The sequence below is a fragment of the Hippopotamus amphibius genome, chromosome 15, assembly GCF_030028045.1.
Source record: "Hippopotamus amphibius kiboko isolate mHipAmp2 chromosome 15, mHipAmp2.hap2, whole genome shotgun sequence".
NCBI classification, from domain to species: Eukaryota; Metazoa; Chordata; class Mammalia; order Artiodactyla; family Hippopotamidae; genus Hippopotamus; species Hippopotamus amphibius.
The window spans coordinates 54,790,036-54,812,062 of record NC_080200.1 but is presented as its reverse complement, the minus strand read 5'-3'; the positions used below and the strand labels follow the sequence as shown (position 1 = coordinate 54,812,062).

Below are 22,027 nucleotides of genomic sequence, written 5' to 3'. Positions count from 1 at the left end.
TATAGGACATACAGAGGGACTAGGAGAGCCTTTCCACTCATCTGAATGTTCTTAAGGTAAAAAACGATCTGAGATAAAGACTCAAATTTAGAATTTACGAGTAAAAATGTGGCCTCAGAGTAATTTTGAAATGAAGTATGTAGCTGTGAGACCCTTGGCTAAGGTCCCAAAAGGAGGATATAAGATGATTCCTTGTAAACCTTTACTAGACAAACTTTCTTTTAAGAATAGTAAAGACATGGAACACGGTCCCTGATCTTCGCCTGCAGAGACAGGTCCCGGCCCACACCTGCACAGCCTGCGGGGTGGAGGCAGCCCTCTCCCCAAAAATCATTCAGGCGGCAGATGCAAATTAGCAGCCATAAGTCCTCACTTGGACTTGCTGCCTGAATGGCTCCCAGGTGTCTCTTAATAGAGTAGCGCACGGTGGGGGGGGAAGATGGCGGCGAAGTGAGAGACGTGGAGTGCATCCCTCTCCACAGATGCATTGGGAATGCACGGAAGGACGCAGTCATTCCCACAGAGAACCAGCTGAACACCAGCAGACGGCCTCGGACACCAGAAAGGACTGCGGGGAGCCTGACATAGCCGGTAGGGAGGCATCTACGAGGGCTCAAAGAGGGTGAAGCGACGGAGCTGTGGCAGACAGGAGGAAGTGAGAAACACACGGAGGGTCCGCAGCGCAGCTCAGCGTTCCCGGACCGGGACGACGATCTGCGGCTGAACGGAGGGTCCGGGAGCGGGAGCGTGGGAACCGGAGAGCTGGTTCAGGGTGAGAAACATTGTTGCCGGTAGGGTGACGGACCGAGAGGACAGGAGGGAGGAGGTCCGCGGCGAGGAGTGCCCGTCCCTGAGCGCTGCCCGGCCATGATGGCGGCTGGAGGCTGCAGGCTCACGGGCGGGGGGGGAGGAGCTGCGCGCGTAGCCTCTCCGTCTCTTTCGGGGCCTCTGCAACAGGCAGCGGAGAGACGCCCTGCAGGTCACCTAAGGCTCTCAGGGATAACAAGCACCCTCAGGCGCTCGGGCGGGGCTAGATTAAAACTCCTTGCAACGCCAGCAGCAGGGAGGCTGCCAAGAGAAAAAAAAAAAAAAAAACCAGCATCAAAAAGAAAAAAACCCCAAGAGAGGCCCAACTCTAAGACTTTCTGTGTACGCCTGAGCCACCGGCGCCCTCTGCAACAGGCACCTCCAAGCCTGACTGAAACAACAGTGCGCCACTGCTCACTCACTCCCAGGAGAAGGAGCCACTATTGTACCCTCTCCCTCCCCACACACCGAGGCTTACAGACGAACAATAAAGGAACCTCTGCTGGTCACAGAATAACGCAAAAAAAACCCAAGCAAGGAGAAGGACACTTACAGCTGAGACGCTAAGGAAACAGAAATAGTAGTATCAATACCTATTGAACTGGTCCATTCTGGGATCAGTTCTGGATTTTTTTTTTTTTTCTTTCTCTCTCTCTCTCTTTTTTTTTTTTTTTTTTTTTGATTTATTAAATACAATCTTAGCCCTAAGGGATCTACAAGTTTTATAACATAATTTTTTAATGATATTTTTTATTCTTTTTTTTTTTTTTTTTTGCCTTTTTATATACTTCTATATCTAGCTAAGTTTTTGGTAGTACGGACAAAATATCTCTCATACTTTCCTTTCATCCCTATCTTTTATACATTTCTATTCCTTTCTTTTTATTTGCATATTTCCAACCACATTACACTCTTCTGTTCCCCTTTCTTCCAGCCTTTTTAAGTTTATTTTATCTTAACATACTTATAAGCAACACTATCGGTCTGCTCAGACTCCTTGCTCTATTCTCCAGATGACGCACTGCCTTGGTATTTAATATTAGGCTTTTGTCTTTATCTCAGTTCTTAGTACAGTGGTCTAATTACATTCTGAGAATCTCCATTCTCTCTGGTGGTACTCCAGCTCATTTCTATATTTGATCCTAGCTTACAAAATCTCCCTGGATTGATGTTTGTATGTGTAGGGTGTTATTTGTTGTTTGTTTGCTTTTGCTTTTGTCTCTGATTTGTTCTGTTTCAGTTGTCAATTTCTGTTGGGTTTCTCTTTGAATATCTGATAGCACACTGGGGTTCTGTCAGGTCTTTCTAGAGCCTTATGTCCTAACGGATTCAGTAATTGTGTGTCTTATACATATATGTGTTTCCTAGACTGAATATTCGTTTAATCCAATACTTGGACATTAGTCTGAGGCTTGGACAGTCTTCTATAAACACCTCTATCGCCAGGACAAGTAACCCCAAAAGTTTGGACAAACATGAGGAAACAAAGAAACACCATGCAGGCAAAGGAGCAGGAAAAAAACCCACAAGACCAAATAAATGAGGAGGAAATAGGAAAAATGCCTGAAAAAGAATTTAGAGTCATGATAGTAAAAATGATACAAAATCTCGATAACAAAATAAAGTACAAGAAACAGTTCATAAGAAGTCAGAAAAACAAACAGCAATGGATAACAAAATAACTGAAATTAAAAATACTCTAGATGCTATAACCAGCAGAATGACTGAGGCAGAAGAACGAATAAGTGAGTTGGAAGATAGAATGGGGGAAATAACTGCCATAGAGCAGGAAAAAGAAAAAAAAATAAAAAGATTAGAAGACAGCCTCAGAGACCTCAGTGATAACCTTAAACGTACCAACATTCGAATTATAGGCATCCCAGAAGAAGAAGAAAAAAAGAAAGGGTCTGAGAAAATATTTGAAGAGGTTATAGTGGAAAACTTCCCCAACATGGGAAAGGAAATCATTAACCAAGTCCAAGAAGCACAGAGAGTCCCATACAGAATAAACCCAAGGAGAAATACACCAAGACACATATTAATCAAACTAATGACAATTAAACACAAAGAAAAAATATTAAAAGCAGCAAGAAAAAGCAACAAACAACATATAAGGGAAAACCCATCAGGATAACAGCTGACCTTTCTACAGAAACTCTGCAGGCCAGAAGGGAATGGCAGGATATCCTGAAAGTCCTGAAAGAGAGAAACCTACAGCCAAGAATACTCTACCCAGCAAGAATCTCATTCAGATTTGAGGGAGAAATCAAAAGCTTTCCAGACAAGCAAAAGTGAAGAGAATTCAGCACCACCAAACCAGCCTTACAACAAGTGCTAAAGGAACTTCTCTAAGTAGGAAACACAAGAAAAGGAAAACACCTACAAATACAAACCCAAAACAATTCAGAAAATGGTAATTGGAACACACATGTCAATAATCACTTTAAATGTAAATGGATTCAATGCTCCAACCAAAAGACACAGACTGGCTGAATGGATACAAAAACAAGACCCTTCTATATGCTGCCTACAAGAAACCCACTTCAGACCAAGGGATGCATATAGACTGAAAGGAAAGGGATGGAAAAAGATATTCCATGCAAATGGAAGTCAAAAGAAAGCTGGAGTAGCAATACTCATATCAGACAAATTAGACTTGAAAGTAAAGACTATTACAAGAGACAAGGAAGGACACTACATAATGATCAAGGGATCCATTCAAGAAGAACATATCACAATGGTAAATATCTATGCCCCCAACATAGGAGCACCTCAATACATAAGGCAAATGCTAACAGCTATAAAAGGGGACATCAACAGTAACACAATAATAGTGGGAGACTTGAACACCCCACTTACATCAATGGACAGATCATCCAAACAAAAAATAAATAAGGACACACAAGCTTTAAATGACACATTAGACCATCTCGACTTAATTGATATTTATAGGACATTCCATCCAAAAACGACAGACTACACTTTCTTCTCAAGTGCACACAGAACATTTTCCAGGATAGATTACATCTTGGGTCACAAATCAAACCTCAGCAAATTCAAGAAAACTGAAATCATATCAAGCATCTTCTCAGAACACAACGCCATGAGACTAGATATCAATTACAGGAAAAAAACTGCAAAAAATACAAACACATGGAGGCTAAACAATTCACTCTTAAACAACCAAGCAATCACTAAAGAAATCAAAGAGGAAATCAAAAAATATCTAGAAACAAATGACAATGAAAACACAACAACCCAAAACCTATGGGATGCAGCAAAAGCAGTTCTAAGAGGGAAGTTTATAGCAATACAGTCCTACCTTAAGAAACAAGAAAATGATCGAATAAACAACCTAACCTTACACCTAAAACAATTAGAGAAAGAAGAACAAAGAAACCCCAAAGCGAGCAGAAGGAAAGAAATCATAAAGATCAGAGCAGAAATAAATGAAAAAGAAAGGAAAGAAACCATAGGAAAAATAAATAAAACTAAAAGCTGGTTCTTTGAGAAGATTAACAAAATTGATAAATCATTAGCCAGACTTATCAAGAAAAAAAGGGAGAAGATGCAAATCAACAGAATTAGAAATGAAAAAGGAGAAGTCACAACGGACACCTCAGAAATACAAAACATCATGAGAGACTACTACAAGCAACTATATGCCAATCAACTGGATAACCTGGAAGAAATGGATACATTCTTAGAAAAATACAGTCTTCCAAGACTGAACCAGGAAGAAATAGAAACCATGAACAGACCAATCACAAGTACGGAAATTGAGGCAGTGATTAAAAATCTCCCAACACACAAAAGCCCAGGACCAGATGGGTTCACGGGCGAATTCTGTCAAACATTTCGAGAAGAGTTAACACCTATCCTTCTCAAACTCTTCCAAAATATTGCAGAAGGCGGAGCACTCCCAAACTCATTCTACGAGGCTACCATCACCCTGATACCAAAACCAGGCAAAGATGTCACAAAAAAAGAAAACTACAGACCAATATCACTGATGAATATAGATGCAAAAATCCTCAACAAAATACTAGCTAACAGACTGCAACAGCACATTAAAAAAATCATACACCATGATCAAGTGGGGTTTATCCCTGGGATGCAGGGATTCTTCAATATACGCAAATCAATCAATGTGATACATCATATCAACAAATTGAAGGATAAAAACCATATGATCATTTCAATAGATGCAGAAAAAGCTTTTGACAAAGTTCAACATCCATTTATGATAAACGCTCTCCAGAAAATGGGCATAGAAGGAAATTACCTCAACATAATAAAAGCCATATATGAAAAACCAAAAGCCAACATTGTTCTCAATGGAGAAAAACTGGAAGATTTCCCTCTAAGAACAGGAACAAGACAAGGGTGTCCACTCTCACCACTGTTATTCAACATAGTTTTGGAAGTGTTAGCCACAGCAATCAGAGCAGAAAAAGAAATCAAAAGAATCCAAATTGGAAAAGAAGAAGTAAAATTGTCACTCTTTGCAGATGACATGATATTATATATAGAAAACCCTAAAGACTCTACCAGAAAACTGCTAGCACTCATTGATGAGTTTAGTAAAGTAGCAGGATACAAAATTAATGCACAGAAATCTCTTGCATTCCTATACACTAACAATGGAAGAGCAGAAAGAGAAATTAAGGAAACTCTCCCATTCACCATTGCAACCAAAAGAATCAAATACCTAGGAATAAACCTGCCTAAGGAGGCAAAAGATCTGTATGCAGAAAACTTTAAGACATTGATGAAAGAAATCAAAGACGACACAAACAGATGGAGGGACATACAATGTTCCTGGATTGGAAGAATCAACATCATAAAAATGACTGTACTACCCAGAGCAATTTACAGATTCAATGCAATCCCTATCAAATTACCAATGGCACTTTTCACAGAACTAGAGCAAGAAATCGTACGATTTGTATGGAAACGCAAAAGACCCCGAATAGCCAAAGCAATCTTGAGAAGGAAAAATGGAGTTGGTGGAATCAGGCTTCCTGACTTCAAACTATACTACAAGGCCACAGTGATCAAGACAGTATGGTACTGGCACAAAAATAGAAAGGATGATCAATGGAATAGAATAGAGAACTCAGAAGTAAGCTCAAACACATATGGGCACCTTATCTTTGACAAAGGAGGCATGAGTATACAATGGAAAAAAGACAGCCTCTTCAATAAGTGGTGCTGGGAAAATTGGACAGCAACATGTCAAAGAATGAAATTAGAACACTTCCTAACACCATACACAAAAATAAACTCCAAATGGATTAAAGACCTACATGTAAGGCCAGACACTATAAAACTCCTAGAGGAAAACATAGGCAGAACACTCTATGACATACATCAAAGCAAGATCCTTTTCGACCCATCTCCTAGAATCATGGAAATAAAATCAAGAAAAAACAAATGGGACCTCATGAAACTTCAAAGCTTTTGCACAGCAAAAGAAACCATAAACAAGACTAAAAGGCAACCCTCAGAATGGGAAAGAATAATTGCCTATGAAACAACGGACAAAGGATTAACCTCCAAAATATACAAGCAGCTCATGAAGCTTAATACCAAAAAAGCAAATAACCCAATCCACAAATGGGCAGAAGACCTAAATAGACATTTCTCCAAAGAAGACATACAGATGGCCCACAAACACATGAAAAGATGCTCAACAGCACTCATCATCAGAGAAATGCAAGTCAAAGCCACAATGAGGTATCACTTCACACCAATCAGAATGGCCATCATCACAAAATCTGGAAACAACAAATGTTGGAGAGGGTGTGGAGAAAAGGGAACTCTCCTGCACTGTTGGTGGGACTGTAAGTTGGTACAGCCACTATGGAAAACAATTTGGGGTTCCTTAAAAAACTACAAATAGAACTACCATATGATCCAGTAATCCCACTCCTGGGCATATACCCAAAGAAAACCATCATCCCAAGAGAAACTTGTACCATAATGTTTATTGCAGCACTATTTACAATAGCCAGGACATGGAAGCAACCTAAATGCCCATCAACAAATGAATGGATACAGAAGATGTGGCATATATATACAATGGAATATTACTCAGCTATAAAAAGGGATGAGATGGAGCTATATGTAATGAGGTGGATAGAATTACAATCTGTCATACAGAGTGAAGTAAGTCAGAAAGAGAAGGACAAATATTGTATGCTAACTCACATATACGGAATCTAAAAAATGGTACTGATGAACTCAGTGACAAGAACAAGGATGTAGATACAGAGAATGGACTGGAGAACTCAAGGTATGGGAGGAGGCGGGGGGTGAAGGGGAAACTGAGACAAAGCGAGAGAGTAGCACAGACATATATATACTACCAACTGTAAAATAGTCAGTGGGAAGTTGTTGTATAACAAAGGGAGTCCAACTCGAGGATGGAAGATGCCTTAGAGGACTGGGGCAGGGAGGGTGGGGGGGACTCGAGGTGGGGGGAGTCAAGGAAGGGAGGGAATACGGGGATATGTGTATAAAAACAGATGATTGAACCTGGTATACCCCCAAAAAAATAAAAAAAAAAATAAAAAAAAAAAAAAAGAATAGTAAAGGCATGAAAAATTGATTCATATATAGATGAATCACTTTGCTGTACACCTGAAACTAGCATGGCATTGTAAATCAAATATACTTCAATAAAAAATAAAAAATAAAATGAAAAATAAAATACAAAATGAAGCTTCCACGGGAGCTATGCCAACATTGTTTCCTTGGGTGCCCAGGAAAGACTGATGACTGTTGCTACTGATACTGGTCCAAACCTAAGGTCCATTTTGTTTGAAGATGTATTTTTAAATTAATGTGACCAATAAACTTGATGCCTACTACAAAAAAAAAAAGAGAGAGAGAGAGAATAGTAAGGGCAGGGATGTTTCTTATGTGCTCTCTAATAGATAAAGTGATTTCTAAATGACCTTAAAGACATGCCTAATATACTCTCCAGGATTTCCAAAATGGTTTCTAAAAAGCTGAAGAAGGTTTCCTTGCAGCACCATGGTTCACAGCCCAAGGGGGAAAGGACCCATGTTATAAAGCGTTAGGGTGGTTGACTTTTTGTTTAACAGAGCCAACTACCAGAAAATCTGTAGGAAAGCCACGATTCTTTTTTTAAGAGAATTGTACTAGCAGAAGGGCATTGGTATCAACTGGAAAATAAATAGAAGAAGGAATTTAACTTTGCTTTTTTCTCATTATCAGGGAAAAAGCTAAACAATCACTCTGTTGTAAATTTACTCGTTTTCTGAGAGTTTAAAGAAAAGGACAGGCCCATAGAGAGCTGTTTAAGTCCATACCATTTTCACAAATGCCTCTATTTCTAGGTAGGGAGTGTGGGCAAAGGAAGAATAACAAAGGCCAAGATTTTGTTTTTCTTTTTTTTTTCAAAAATATAATGTTCCCTGGGGGGACGTGGCACCAGGTCCCTCAGGCCACGGTCCTGTGGAGGCGGTCAGGGTCCCCCTGCAGCAGCAGGACCCAGGACGGGCTGTGCAGGGTGCACGCGGATCCCAGCTGCACCGAGGGAGCCTCCACTCTCCTCAACCAGGGAAGGGGGGGCAATGAGAGCCCCTCCTCAGGCCAGTCCTGCAGGAAGGGGCGGGGTGCATCACCTGCAGCCTCAGCGTTTCCCCCTCTCCCAGCAGGGCTGAAGTGGCTGAGACCACGTGGCCAGTGCCTCACTCAGGGGCTCGTGGTAGGAAGCACCTTAAGCGTGCTCACTATGATTCAGAGAGACTTTGGTGGCCAGGTGATCGGGCGTTCCTGTAGCTAACCTGAAGGCCCTGCCTTCTGGGAGCCAGGTGCCCCCTCGTCGGCCCCTCCCAGCACAGGGATAGGCTAGCCCTCAGGTTGTGGTGGGGGGTCAAGGGACCCCTGTCCTCTCACCTCGAGCGTCTGGCCTCGTGTGACACCTGGGCACAGAGCCATCCTCCCCTCTGGACGAGGCACCTTCGGCCTCCGAGACTCCTGGCCCACTTCCTCTTCAGGTCACAGTACCAAGAGGGTCCCTAGCGGGGAACACTGGTCTGGAAACCTCCGTCCCCTTTCTCAAGCCCCAGCTTTGTCACTTGGTCATTGTCTGTGCATCCCTGGGCCTCGGTGTCCCCTCTGTAGGGCACAGGGTTGCACTGAGTCTGCAGCAGCCACTGGAATTCTGGAGGCGCCGGGGCTCCTGGGCGAGCCAGGGCGTCCTGGGGAGATGCTGCCGGGCTGAGGGCGCTCTCGCCCCGCCCCACCGCCCGCCGGGAGGGGTGACTAAGTATTATTAGTGTCTATTCTTAACATGAAGTGGGCTACTGATGCCAGCGCCTTCCTTATACGGAAAAGCCGGAGCAGCTGAGCCCTGCTTTCACAGGTGGGGCTGCTCCCAGCCAGCGGTGGGGGGGCGATGGGGAGTCCTACAAGGGGCAAACGCAGCCTCCAGGACTAGGAACTGGTGTGTTTAAGGGGGGCGTGTGGGGGTTGGGGAGGGTCGGCGGGTGGGGGGGCGGGGCAGGCCCCCCAGGAGAAGCACAGGCTGTGTAGGGTCCTGGGTCGGCTTCTGGCGACCCCTGCCCTCCCCAGGCCCGCACCACCCCTTCCCCTGCAGCTGGAGTTCCACTGTGGACGTGGGTGTCCTGGCCACCTCTGCCGTATTCCCAGGGCGGGGGGACATGGCCGCCGCTCCCGTGCCTGGCCCCGACCTGAGCCAAACGGAGCCCAGGTGGGCCGGTGCAGAACCAGCTGTTGGGCTTGTTTCTGGCGGCAGCCCCAAGCGGGCACCCCCGGAGGCCTGTGCTCTTTGAGGCTCCACAGCTTAGCCAGATGCACCTGCAGCCTTGCTGAGGGTTTATCTGTGCACCTCTCGGTGGGCTTCCTGGAAGTGGTGTTATGTGCGAGGGGGTTTTGTTCCCAGACAGGGTGGCTGTTTCCCCGTCTGAGGGACGAGTCCCAGGGGCCGCTGTGCTCGAGTCAATAAACCACGAGTTCTGAACCCTGAAAAAAAAAAAAATAATGTGACGATATGTCTCCACATTTGCCTATGCACGGAAATCTATAATTTCATAATTAACTTAATAAAAGATCCCATATTATTAAGGGTTTAGATTGATATGCTCATTCACAATTGCTTTTTACTTATAGTTAGCATATCTATTATTAATTTCCCAAATAAAATTGATAGTACTATTTAATTTGACTATTCAAAAATTCCCAGGAATCAGAAACCCATCCTAGGGCATATAATTTGCTTTAATTTTTCAAATGTATTTTTAAGGGCATGCCCATATATTAAAAGTAAAGATATAAGAAATTATGTTTTACTATAAACAGTAGGTTTTATTGTCAGGAAATTGTCACAAGGTATATAGAAAACTTTCAGTCAGAAACTCTGAAGAAAAAGTATTTTTCCTTTTTAGTTAAATCATGAGAATTTGAGTCAGAACATATAAAAACAGATTTACATTTCTCAGATTATTTCTCTTCCTTCTTTATTAACACTCAAATATCTTTGGCCAAATTAGTAACCCCCGGATTCTAAATAGGGCAATTAATCTGTTTGGTGTTTATTTATTGCTAGCTCTATTAACAGAAAAGATGTTGACAGAAAGTGTGTCCTTTTTTTTTTATAATTTTCTACTTTACTTCTCCCATAATGGGCACAATAGTTTTTTTCTAGTTCCCATTAGCATTAAAAATGATTGAATATGATTTTCCCAGAAGAAAATGTTAAACCTAGACCAACACAAAAACATTTAGTTATTTCAGGAAATGAGAATTTAGACATTTTATGCACAACTTTCAAAAGTTACCGGGAGTAAATATTTGATGTTTGTAGATACCACTTTCAAGCAAAATGAATATATACCTGTATTCTTATTGTTGCCTAGTTTGAGATGCTTTAAAATGTTCAAGTCTATAACGGTCTTGAAATAATTTTTGGTGAATATTTTGATAAATACTGCAGAGTGCATTATTACTTTACCCACCATTAACCAACTTGAGGAAATACTGTTTTTACTCAAAAAAAGAAAAAAAGTCACCACTTGCTGTTTTAAAATCTGCCTTTATCGCATACTCAACTTGCAAAATCATTTCAATCTGTTTCTGAATGAAATAGTCTATTAATACATCTTCTTTTTCTCATGCCAGCATGCTCCTTTTTCTCATTATTATGTCTCTGTACATGTAAATATATATCAGTGTTAATCACTTTATTAAAATTTCTTAAATCACTTTATTAAAAATTGCTTGTTTTTGCCTACTCTTTAAAAATAAATTTTATTTTTACAGCAGTTTGAGATTCACAGCAAAGTTAAGTGGAAGCACAGAGTTTCTATATATCCCCTACCTACCCCCACATACAGCTCCCCCCAGCCATCAACATCCAACATCAGAGGGGTACATTTGTTGGAATTGATGAATCTACATTGTAACATCCTTATCACAAAAAGTCTATTACCATACAGTTTACCATTAATATTTTACATTCTCTAGGTTTTGACAAATGTATAATGACATACATCTACAATTATAGCACTGCACAGAATAATTTTACTGCCCTAAAAATTCACTGTGCTGTGCCTTTTTACCACCCACTCTGCCCCTGGAAATCACTGATTTCTTACTGTCTCCATAGTTTTGCCTTTTCCGGAATGTCATATGGGTGGAATCACAAACTTAGTAATGTGCATTTAAAGATCTCCCATGTCTTTTCAAGGGCTGGTAGCTCATCTCTTTTTAACATGCAGTAATAGTCCATTGTCCAGTTTACCACAGTTTATCCATCAATTTGCATGCTGAAGGACATCTTAGTTGCTTCCAAGATTTGGAGATTAGGAATGAAGCCACTATAAACATGTTTTTGTGTGGACATATGCTTTCAGCTATTTTGGGTAAGTGCCAAAGAGAAAATACTGAATAATATAGTTAAAATATATTTAGTTTTTAACGAAACCTCCAAACTGTCTTCCAAAGTGGCTGTACCATTTTGTCTTCCCACCAGCGATGTGTTCTTGTTGTTCCTAAACCTTGCCAGCATTTTGATGTTGTCACTATTCCAGATTTTGGTTATTTTAATAGATACTTAGTGGTATCGTGTTGCTTTAATTTGCAATTCTCTAATGACGTATGATGGAGAACATCTTTTCACACACTTATTTGTCATCTGTATATCTCCTTTGGTAAAGTGTCTGTTAAGATCTTTGGCCCATTTATTAACTGGGTTGTTCATTTTCTTATTGCTGAGTTTTAAGGGTTGTTTGTATATTTTGGATGACAGTACTTTATGAGATAACTATTGAAAATATTTTCTCCGACTCTGTGACTTGTCTTCTCACTCACTTGGCAGTATATTTTTCAAAGCAGAAGTTTGTAATTTTAATAAAATTCAGCTTATTAATTGCTTCTTTCACAGATCTTGCCTTTGGTGCTATATCTAAAAAGTCATTGCCAAATCCAAGGTCATCTAGATTTTTCTTATGTTATTGTCTAGGAGTTTTATAGTTTAGCATTTGACATTTAGGTCTATAATTTATTCTTAGTCAATTTTTTTTTGAAAAACATAATGTCTGTATCTAGATTCCTTTTTATTATGTGGATGTTCAGTTGTTCCAGCACTATTTGAGGTAAAGACTATCTTTTCTCCATTGTATTGCTTTTGCTCCTTGATCAGAGGTCCATTTCTGGGTGTGCTGTTCTGGTTCTTGGATTTATTTGTCTATTCTTTCACCAATAACATATTATTTTGATTACTATAGCTTTATAGTAAAGTCAGATGGTGTCAGTTCTCTTTGTTTTTCTCTTTCAATATTGGGCTGGCTGTTCGGGATCTTTTGCCTCTCTGTATAATCTTTATAATCAGTTTATCAATACCCACAAAATAACTTGCTGGGATTTTTATTGGAGCTGCATTGAATCTATAGATCAACTTGGTAAGAACTCACATCTTGGCAAACTTAAAACATAATATAGAATCACGTTAACACTTTTAGCCTTCCATTAGGACTTAAAATGTAGTCATGCCTACTTATATGGTATTTTGAGAAGGATTCGCCTCTTTTCATTTTGTCTAACTATTTAAAACTTTGACTGTCTCTGAATGTATCTAAAAACTCCTCTGTGTCTCAAACAAACTTCATCATCCTATTCACACACATTTTGTTAACTCATGTTACTTTCCTAACTAACTTTGATAATGTTTTAGGAATTGGCAAGTACTTTATTCATTGCCTACCAGTTTCTGCTTTCTTAAATGGTATATATAGTATAGGGGCATTTACCTCTTGAAATGTTTAAAAAACATAAGTTAAACATTCTGTGTCTTGGGTCTTTTAAAGATTTTTCTATAACAGTTTTGTGTTTTTTACACCTTTGTTATCTAGTTGGAATCCCAGCTATATATATATATAGACAAATAGGCAGCTCATATAAGAAATTAGCTTATTGTCCAGCTTACAGGTGTAGTTAATGTCAACAGGGGCAGCGGTGGAGGTTGAGTGTGTCCAGATCCAGCCGTGTCCCTTCCAGGTACATGGCTTCCTTCCAGGCACTGCTGCTCTCTCACTAGAAACAGCGCTGTCTAGGAAACCTTCCAGGCCTCACACCAACAGACACTCTTCAGAACCATGAAAGCTTTTGTGTATGCGAATCTCCTACAGGTCCCAGCAGTGGTCTCGATTTCCCACAAAACACAAATCTACTCACGTTTTGGAGCTTTATTCAGAGACCATGAAATGTTGTCATCAAACAACACCAGAGCCAGGTGCTTTCTTTTGCATCAAACTTTGCTATTGATTTATTAGGATGCCTTGGGAAACTTACTGTAGACCTTGTGTTTCAGTTTTAAACTCTAAAATGGGATTTAAATGCATTAATAGGCGTCAAATACTTAATACAGTGTTTGACAACCAGCAGGCATTAAAAGCACTTATTATTATTATCCTTTCACTGGTTGAATGAATATAACACAGAGTTGAGTGAGAAAAGAAAGAATAGACCATGAGAGATAAAGGCACAAAATTATCTTTCATAGGGAAATTAGATGAAACTGAAATTCTCCCATTTGCTTAGTCTTTGTGACAGAAATATGCTGATGTATATTAAAAACAAAACATTCTCTATGTTATATAGAGAATGGATAAACAACAAAGTCCTACTGTATAGTGCAGGGAATTATATTCAATATCCTGTGACTAACCATAATGGAAAAGAACATGAAAAATATCACTGAATCACTTTGCTGTACAGTAGAAATAGACACAACATTGTAAATCAACTATACTTCAATAAAATAATTAAAGAAAACCCTTCATGATACTCATCTCAATAATTCTAATTTTAGTTATTCATGCTAAAACATATTTCATCTAAAATATTTACAGCAGTATTATAAAAAATAAGTCATTTTCCATCAATAGGGAAATAGTTAAACCAAGTATTGCATATACATAAGATGGACTACTTGTCAAATTTAGAAATTGTGCCCTAAATAGCAATTTAATGACAGAAAATATTGATATTATAATGTTAAATACATAAATTATAAGAATCTAAAGTTATACATAGCATTAAAGTCCACTTAAATATTAATGAATATGGATACATATGTAAAGAAAAAAATGGTGAAAGTTGTTTCAGAAAACCACTTGTTAAAGCCTTTTCCATAGCTAGAAATCTTGTCATTCATAACATATTTAATGACTTTTCCCCAGTCTCTTTGAAAAAAATAATCGGACAAAGAAATCATGAATGCTACTCATTACTATTTTCAGGTAAGTCCCAGCAAGATTCATGTGTAACTTTCTCCAAATATATGGATTTCACATTATTGTAATAAATTGAACATGACATGGTTTCATCATTCTGTGAGGCATCACTGTATAAAAATTGTGCCAGTGTGCTGTTGCCTGCTGATTCTAAATAACACGGAAGGCCCTGCTCATTTAATCTTCTGCCAATGGGTAATGAAGTTATGATGGGTACTTATCACTGCCAATCACTTTCCCTTTAGAGAGTTTGTAGGAAGATCAGACTACATATACATCTGGCAGTTGGTGGGTGGTTACTGGCAAGTGCTTTATGTCTTCCCCATAAACTTTTGAGAGAAAGGGTCACTTCTGATATAACTCAGTCTCAAAAAGAGGATGGAAATCTCATGGACAAAAGCCCAAAACCCCTGAGGCACTTCCCTAATGTTATGACAGGGTGTTTTACGCAGGAATAATTAGTTGAATAACACTAAATGTTCTCAGGATCTCTGAGCGTACTGAAATTTCTAACAGAACTTATTTATTTTTTAATTTATTTTTTAAAAATTTTTATTGGGGTATATTTGTTTTACAATGTTGTGTTAGTTTCTGCTGTACAGTGAAGCAAATCAGCTCTATGTATACATATATCCCCTTTCTCTCAGACCTCCCCCCCATCCCACCCATCTAGGTCATCAGAGAGCACCAAGCCAAGCTCCCTGTGCTATACAGCAGTTAATTTAAATGAACTAAAATTAGCCCTAGCCTAGAGAAGGCAGAGAACTCATATCTCAGTTGGAAATAGTTCCGTTTCAGTTCTATTTGAGTGATATGATTATAGCATCGTTACATCCTATTATATTAGATCCTTCTTTATATTTCCCACCACTCACTAGTTCTTCGTCACTGAGAATTGGTAGATAATATAAAAATTACACAGGAGTTGCAGAATCTCAAGGTTTGTTCCTAGTTCTGTCATTAAAACAGCCGCCACTCTCTCTCCAACTCCGGCCGTGTATTGTATAGATTATAATTTCCAAATTTCAACATACCACTGATCTTTCCCATCTCCACGCTTTCTGACCTGTTGTTTTAAGGCTATTTATAGTATAGGGACCATTTCTAAATATTTCACTGGCTGCCTTAAATTCAACTCTTCTGACATTGAGGACTGGCTGCCTGGTGTTCTTGTTAGTGCAAAAATAGAAGGCAGAGGGAAGGAACATGTGTTCTTTTCTGTTCTTTCACAGAGACAGGACTATACCTTATCATGAGTCAAAATACAAGCACATTATCCTTGTTTTCATTCAGTGTCTCTACTTTTTTATTTAGCATATATTTTTTCTGAGAGTTGAATAATAAATTTCCTTCCTCAAATGTCAGTGTTTAAGAGAGGTAATTTTTAATTACAGTTTTCTAGATGTTTACTTGAAACATAGAAAGGTCTTCATTAAGGCATATTATTGCACAGTTACTATTATAAACAGAAGGCCTATCTTAAAAGGATTGGATATAATTTGGAAAGAAACTCAAATGCTGCCAAAACCTGGCTAAATACTTTCTATTATGATTTAAAATACCATGGTGACTTCATAAAATCAATCTGTATAGGCTAAAAGGTAATTTAAGTATAAAAAGCAAAAGGACTTAGAAAATAAGCTCAGAAAAATGTTCAGAGCACAGAGTTAAGTAGTAATACTCAATTAGATCAGGGATGTGCCTGCTTTCTGCTTTAGTTAGTCTTTGATATATAAGCAGCAGAAAGTAATGCCAAATAGTTTGGGTTGGCAATTTGTTTGAGTCCAATACCAGGAATTTAAGATAGTAGTTAATACAAGGACATCAGAGACCAATGAATTTCTCTATAAAAGTTTACAGGTTTCTCTATGAAAAGTCACAGCTCAGTGAGGATATACAGGAGTAAAAGTTGTTACTTGGCGTTAGATCTCGAACTAGATACATTTCTTTCCTTGGCTTAACTTTCCCACTTATCACATGATGAGGGATGAAGAAAAGTAAGAGTCACGAATAAATTATATAAAATTAAAGTTCAAATAATTACCCACCACTTAATTTGTATGAGTTATTGATGAATTGTTTGATAAACACGCTACCTAAAAGACAATTTCTAGACACATTTTCATGTGTATTCATAAGACATAGTATCTGACTCTGTACACCATTTATTGCACTTTTATTTTTAAGTGTATAATACTTTCCACTGTCCACAGTGATTTATTGTCATCATATCAAAGTGAAATATAACTTTTTCAAATGGAAGTCTTAGAAAATAATCAAAAACTGTCCACTTTTTTTGAGAAAGCTTTTGTTTCTGAAGCTCCTTCTTCACTGCACAATAACTGTTCATCAGGGAAGGACTTTCACAGAATAGCAATTCTCCTCTATGATCTTTCACTACTCAACCTCATTGGGCTCTAACATACAGACCTTTTCTCTTTTAAAACACATGAGAGATGTAAATAATTCATCAAAGTGTCTGATTTCGAATATAACACTAAAATCAAAATTTGATCATTTAAATCATTTGATTCAATTTATTGAATGTAACCATTGAATCTCAAGAATTATTATATTTATTTAATTGTTTAAATAAAAGGTTCAATGTTCAGAATGAATATATTAGAAAAATTCTCATTTCTTTTAGACCTCCATGTCAATTATAATGACTGTAGACTTTAAGCCATTAGAAAAGAATGTCTTATGTTTATGTGTGTGTGTGTGTTTGTGTATGTGTGTGAGTGCTGTGTGTACGTATGTACATAAGCTGAAGTTTGGACTTCCTCAGAGAAAATTTTGAGATGAGGACTTAAAGGTGAATGATTTTTATTGGAGACAGAATTCCAGGAAGCATTAATAAGGTAGAGTGGGAGTGAGGGAGGTGAGGGAAGTAAGCCCATGCAGAGGATATTGATGAGTGGGTGACACTGGATGCATCTTGGGCTCCACAGGGCTGGGGACCACTAAGAGATAGTTCAGACATGTCTCAGTCACCCCAACAAGAGAGGCAAAACCCAGCATGCTTATCTACTAACTCAATTCTACCATAAGTAGAGGGCTGCTTCCAGGGGCATTAAGTGCTTGGCATTCTTAGTCTGACCTTCAAGCAGCCCAGAGCAAAGCCTCAATCAGAGGCATAGTTGTTTGCAGTAAGAAGACATAGTAGCAAACAGTATCCAGGCTATAGAGACAGGGCACTGACAGTATGCCTTAGAATTTACATGTTTAATTATACACACAGATTTTAATAGCTAACCAATCAACGTGAAAATTTAACTTCAGAGGACACTAAAAGATATTAAGAAAAGTAAGAGTCGCTTTAATATCAAAGCAAAATTATAAAAAAATCATCACGTGAATACTAATCATTTAATTATGCTTGAAGATATTAGGTTTTATATTAATTTAGTAAAAAGATTTGGTTGAACAGGAGTGCATGACTATGAAGAGAACCGGGATAGAGTCGGGTAAGTAACAAAATGGGAAACCAACCTTTATGGTAAGTGATGGCAAGACCAGATAGAGATACAGAAATCATAAGCTGTGAGCGAAAGTCCAAACACCACATTAGTTAAATACACTGAGATAGTTACAAGGGATTAAATCCATGTTTTATAGATTTTGCAAAAGCATTTATTTTACCTCTGAGAGAGATGTGAATTATCTAGGGCCACACCATTGCATGTAGCTCTTTTACTACTTTCTTTGCATCATTGAAAAAGATACTTAATTCATCCCTAATATTCTTATTTTGAAATTATATGGAAGCCTTGAGTGATTTCTAGTTGTCACCCTGCACTATAATTCCCTGACTATATGGATAGTTTACACATAATATATCTCAAATATTCTTCTATAGTTAAAAAAAAAATGGAATCACTTAAAGGGTACAGTAGTTTGAAATATACGTTTCTAACACACCCTCCCATTTCTCTTCTAGAATAATAAAATAATGAGAAGAATCTACTAGTGGAACATGGGATATTTGAACATAGCTGTGGGTTTCTCTGAGTCCCTGGGGATGAGAGTGAAATAAGGGCTTTTATACTCACTAGAACTGAACAAGAACAGAAGTCTCACCATAGAGAAGGAAGCTTGTTTCTGCTCAGAGAATGGAGCTAGGGAAGTAAACCTGAAATTTTATGGGCTTAGGAAAAAAAAAAGAAAAAAAAAAGGCTAGTTGAATTGTTGGATCATATGGTAGTTCTATATTTCATTTTTTAAGGAAATTTAGTATACTTGTTTTCCATAATGTCTGTCCCAGTTTATATTCACATCAGCAGTGCATGAGGGTTCCCTTTCTTCCACATCTTCACCAACACATTATTTCTCAGGTTTTTCTTTTTTTTTTCAATAAAATTTTTTTAATTAAAAAAACAAAAGATTTATAAGAGAAATTGCTTTATAAATCGAGGTGATAAAAATAACATTCAGCCCGGGATCATAGCATTCAAGAAATAGAAAGATAGAGAAAACTGCTTGTAAAAGCCAAGATAATATAATTAAATTATATTCATAAGATCCTACTCTTAATAACAGAAATGCTCAATATAAGCATTACAAAAATAATTCTTACCACTTATTCAGAGTTGTATTTTATATTATCAATGCACAGTGAAATAAAAGCCAAGAACATTAAATAATTTGCAATATTTTGTGTGCAGCACATGCACCCATTTCTATTTTGGTGGCCACATTAATATGTATCAATGATAAACTCTACTATTTTAAATTAAATGGTTCAAACATTCTGTAAATGTTTCTAGACTCAAAGATTCCATTTTACTACACTTTATATCTCACCTAGACCATGTTCATAGTTTTCAATCTCTTTAATACTATTTTCCTAATCCTTTTAAAGCACTGGAAGTAACTTTCAAATTGTGGTCTCTAGAACAATAAATAAAAAGTTTTAAGGTCAAAATGAGGAGTCATAAGAGAAAGGCCTTTCTTACAAAGAGACTGCAGTACATGGTTTTATTTTATAAAGGTATGACCATTCCCTTGACCTCTGATTTGCACACTCTTGCTAAAATAGTTCAACAAATAAATACATAAATAATGTATAAAAATATGTCTGTATAAATATATACACATAAACTCATATATATGTATAGAGGTAGACAGATATAACCATGTGTGTGAAGTTTTATTACCAGGAAATATCATATTGTAATATTCTAGACACTATACATACAACATTTCATTTCTCAGAGTAACCCATTAATTTTTCTTTTTTTAAAAAATTAATTAATTAATTAATTAATTGGCTGTGTTGTGTCTTCATTGCTGCATGTGGGCTTTCTCTAGTTGCAGCGAGTGGGGATTACTCTTTTGTGGTGCGCAGGCTCCTCATTGCCGTGGCTTCTCTTGTTGCAGAGCACAGGCTCTAGGTGTGTGGGCTTCAGTAATTGTGGCACACTGGCTCAGTAGTTGTGGCTCACGGGCTTAGATGCTCTGTGGCATGTGGGATCTTCCTGGAGCAGGGCTGGAACCCATGCCCCCTGCATTGGCAGGCGGATTCTTAACCACTGCGCCACCTAGGGAGCCCAACCCATTAATTTTTAATATTATCTCGATATAGATGTGAGGAAACTTGGATTCAGAGAGCATCAGTAATTGAAGCTCTCATCATCCTAGGCAGGTGTAGCATAATACTCTGCATGCTTCCTGTGCCCGTTATCCTTTTAATTAAAATCTGCTGTACAACGTTGCTACTTTTAAGTAAACTGAAAGCAAGAACTTCTAAAATGTTTAATTCATAAAAAGAAACTCAGGGGACAAGTCAGTCTATCGTCAATTGACATCATTACTCTGTGACTCAAATAGTCTGTATCTATATGTATAATTTTCGCTTTACACAAAGCTATAATTCCATTGATATTGACTCCCATAAGCATTTTTCCTACCTGACATATAGTCACAACATAATTACCTACATAAACCTTGGGTCCTAATAGCACTGCAGAGATGAACAGATCAAAATCTGGTGACCACGTCTTTTTCACACATGAATTACCAAAGTGCCAAGAGCTGATTCATACCCTGCACATAATTGGTTTCATCCAAGTATAAAGCAAAAAGTCTGCAGTCAGAAAAATGTGATAGTAGTTGGGTGATGCCCAACATGTTGTTTGATAAAAGAGTTTTGCCAGCAGCTCACACTGCTTTTTCTCGGTGCCTGATATTTGTCATAACATCCGCAGCTATTTTTTACAAGCTTTAGAGCAAGTGCAATACAATTTTTTTCCCTAAACCAGGAAAGCAACTTTCCATGATGCTTCAGTATTTATGGTCTCTTCTTTGCATTTAGATATATAATTCATCAATTTTAAACCTGCAAGTGTTATTTTGTGCTTATTCTGTATAAAACTACAATTGCTTTCTTAGCAGCAAGAAATGCTGTTTTAAAAGTGATGTGAAATTTTAATGGCTTCATGTCACTGTTTACATGGCTGCCAAGAAAAGGCGCTGGGATCTGGAGCAAAGGCATCTACAGATCAATTAAGTTCTTTGGCTCCATGTTTTCATAATCAGGTCTACATTCACATTTTTATTTTTCAGGTGGCTTGGCAACTTCTTGGAGCCACAAACTTCATTTATTCAGCAGACACTGAAGTTCTGTTGACCAATTTCCATTTATGTTATTCTTCCCATCACTGATTTTATGCTGTAGTGAAGTGTTGCTGAGTCCTGATCAATCTTTGTGAGTTAGAATTATAATACAGCACAACAATAACAATTAAAAAAATTCTAACAAATACAAACATTAGTGCGAATTATACTGGTCTAAGATCAATTAAACAGTATAGCTGCATGAGCAGCCTTTCAGGGTGTGATATCATTACAGGATTCTTATGAAAATTACTATGTGTTTCATTTCAAGTGGGTGAAATGTATATAAAATAAGAATTATTTAATCACATTGCAAACCCCTAAAAATTGCAAACCCCTTTTATATCACCTCACAAAGCATTAAGTGCCACCTGCAGTCCACAGACAAAATTTTGCGATCATAAAGGGTACAGGCTGATTCCCGTGGTGTATTAAAAGTCTATGTTTATTCAGATTCTTCTCCATTAGAGGTTAGTACCAGATTTTGAATATGGTCCTCTGTGCTTACAGTAAATCCTTGTTGTTTATTTTATATATAGTGGTGTGTATTTGTTAATTCCATACTCCTAATTTATTCCTCCCCACCCTTTCCCCTTTGATAACCATACATTTTATTTCTATGTCTGTGAGTCTGTTTCTGTTTTGTAAATAAGTTTATTTCAATATAAAAAAGGGAAAAAAAAACCTTCCAAAAAAAAAAAAAGTCAGCTTATTCTAACATACCATGGAAGTGGAAAGTGCTTAGATATTTTACAGCAGAAAAGAGACTCAAATTACTTACAAACTGCACTTATACTAGGGTGAATCAAAAATTATCC

General features: G+C 38.1%; 1 long non-coding RNA gene across 2 annotated transcripts in view; it reads right to left on the bottom strand.

The window, feature by feature from the left end:
- LOC130837343 (uncharacterized) overlaps positions 1-827 on the bottom strand; it is a 67,937-nt gene extending 67,110 nt beyond the window's left edge. For both annotated transcript variants that reach the window (XR_009049278.1, XR_009049279.1), the window contains exon 1: positions 669-827. This is a non-coding gene — a long non-coding RNA (uncharacterized LOC130837343). The remainder of the gene's footprint in view (positions 1-668) is intronic.
- Between the last annotated feature and the right edge of the window lie 21,200 nt (positions 828-22,027).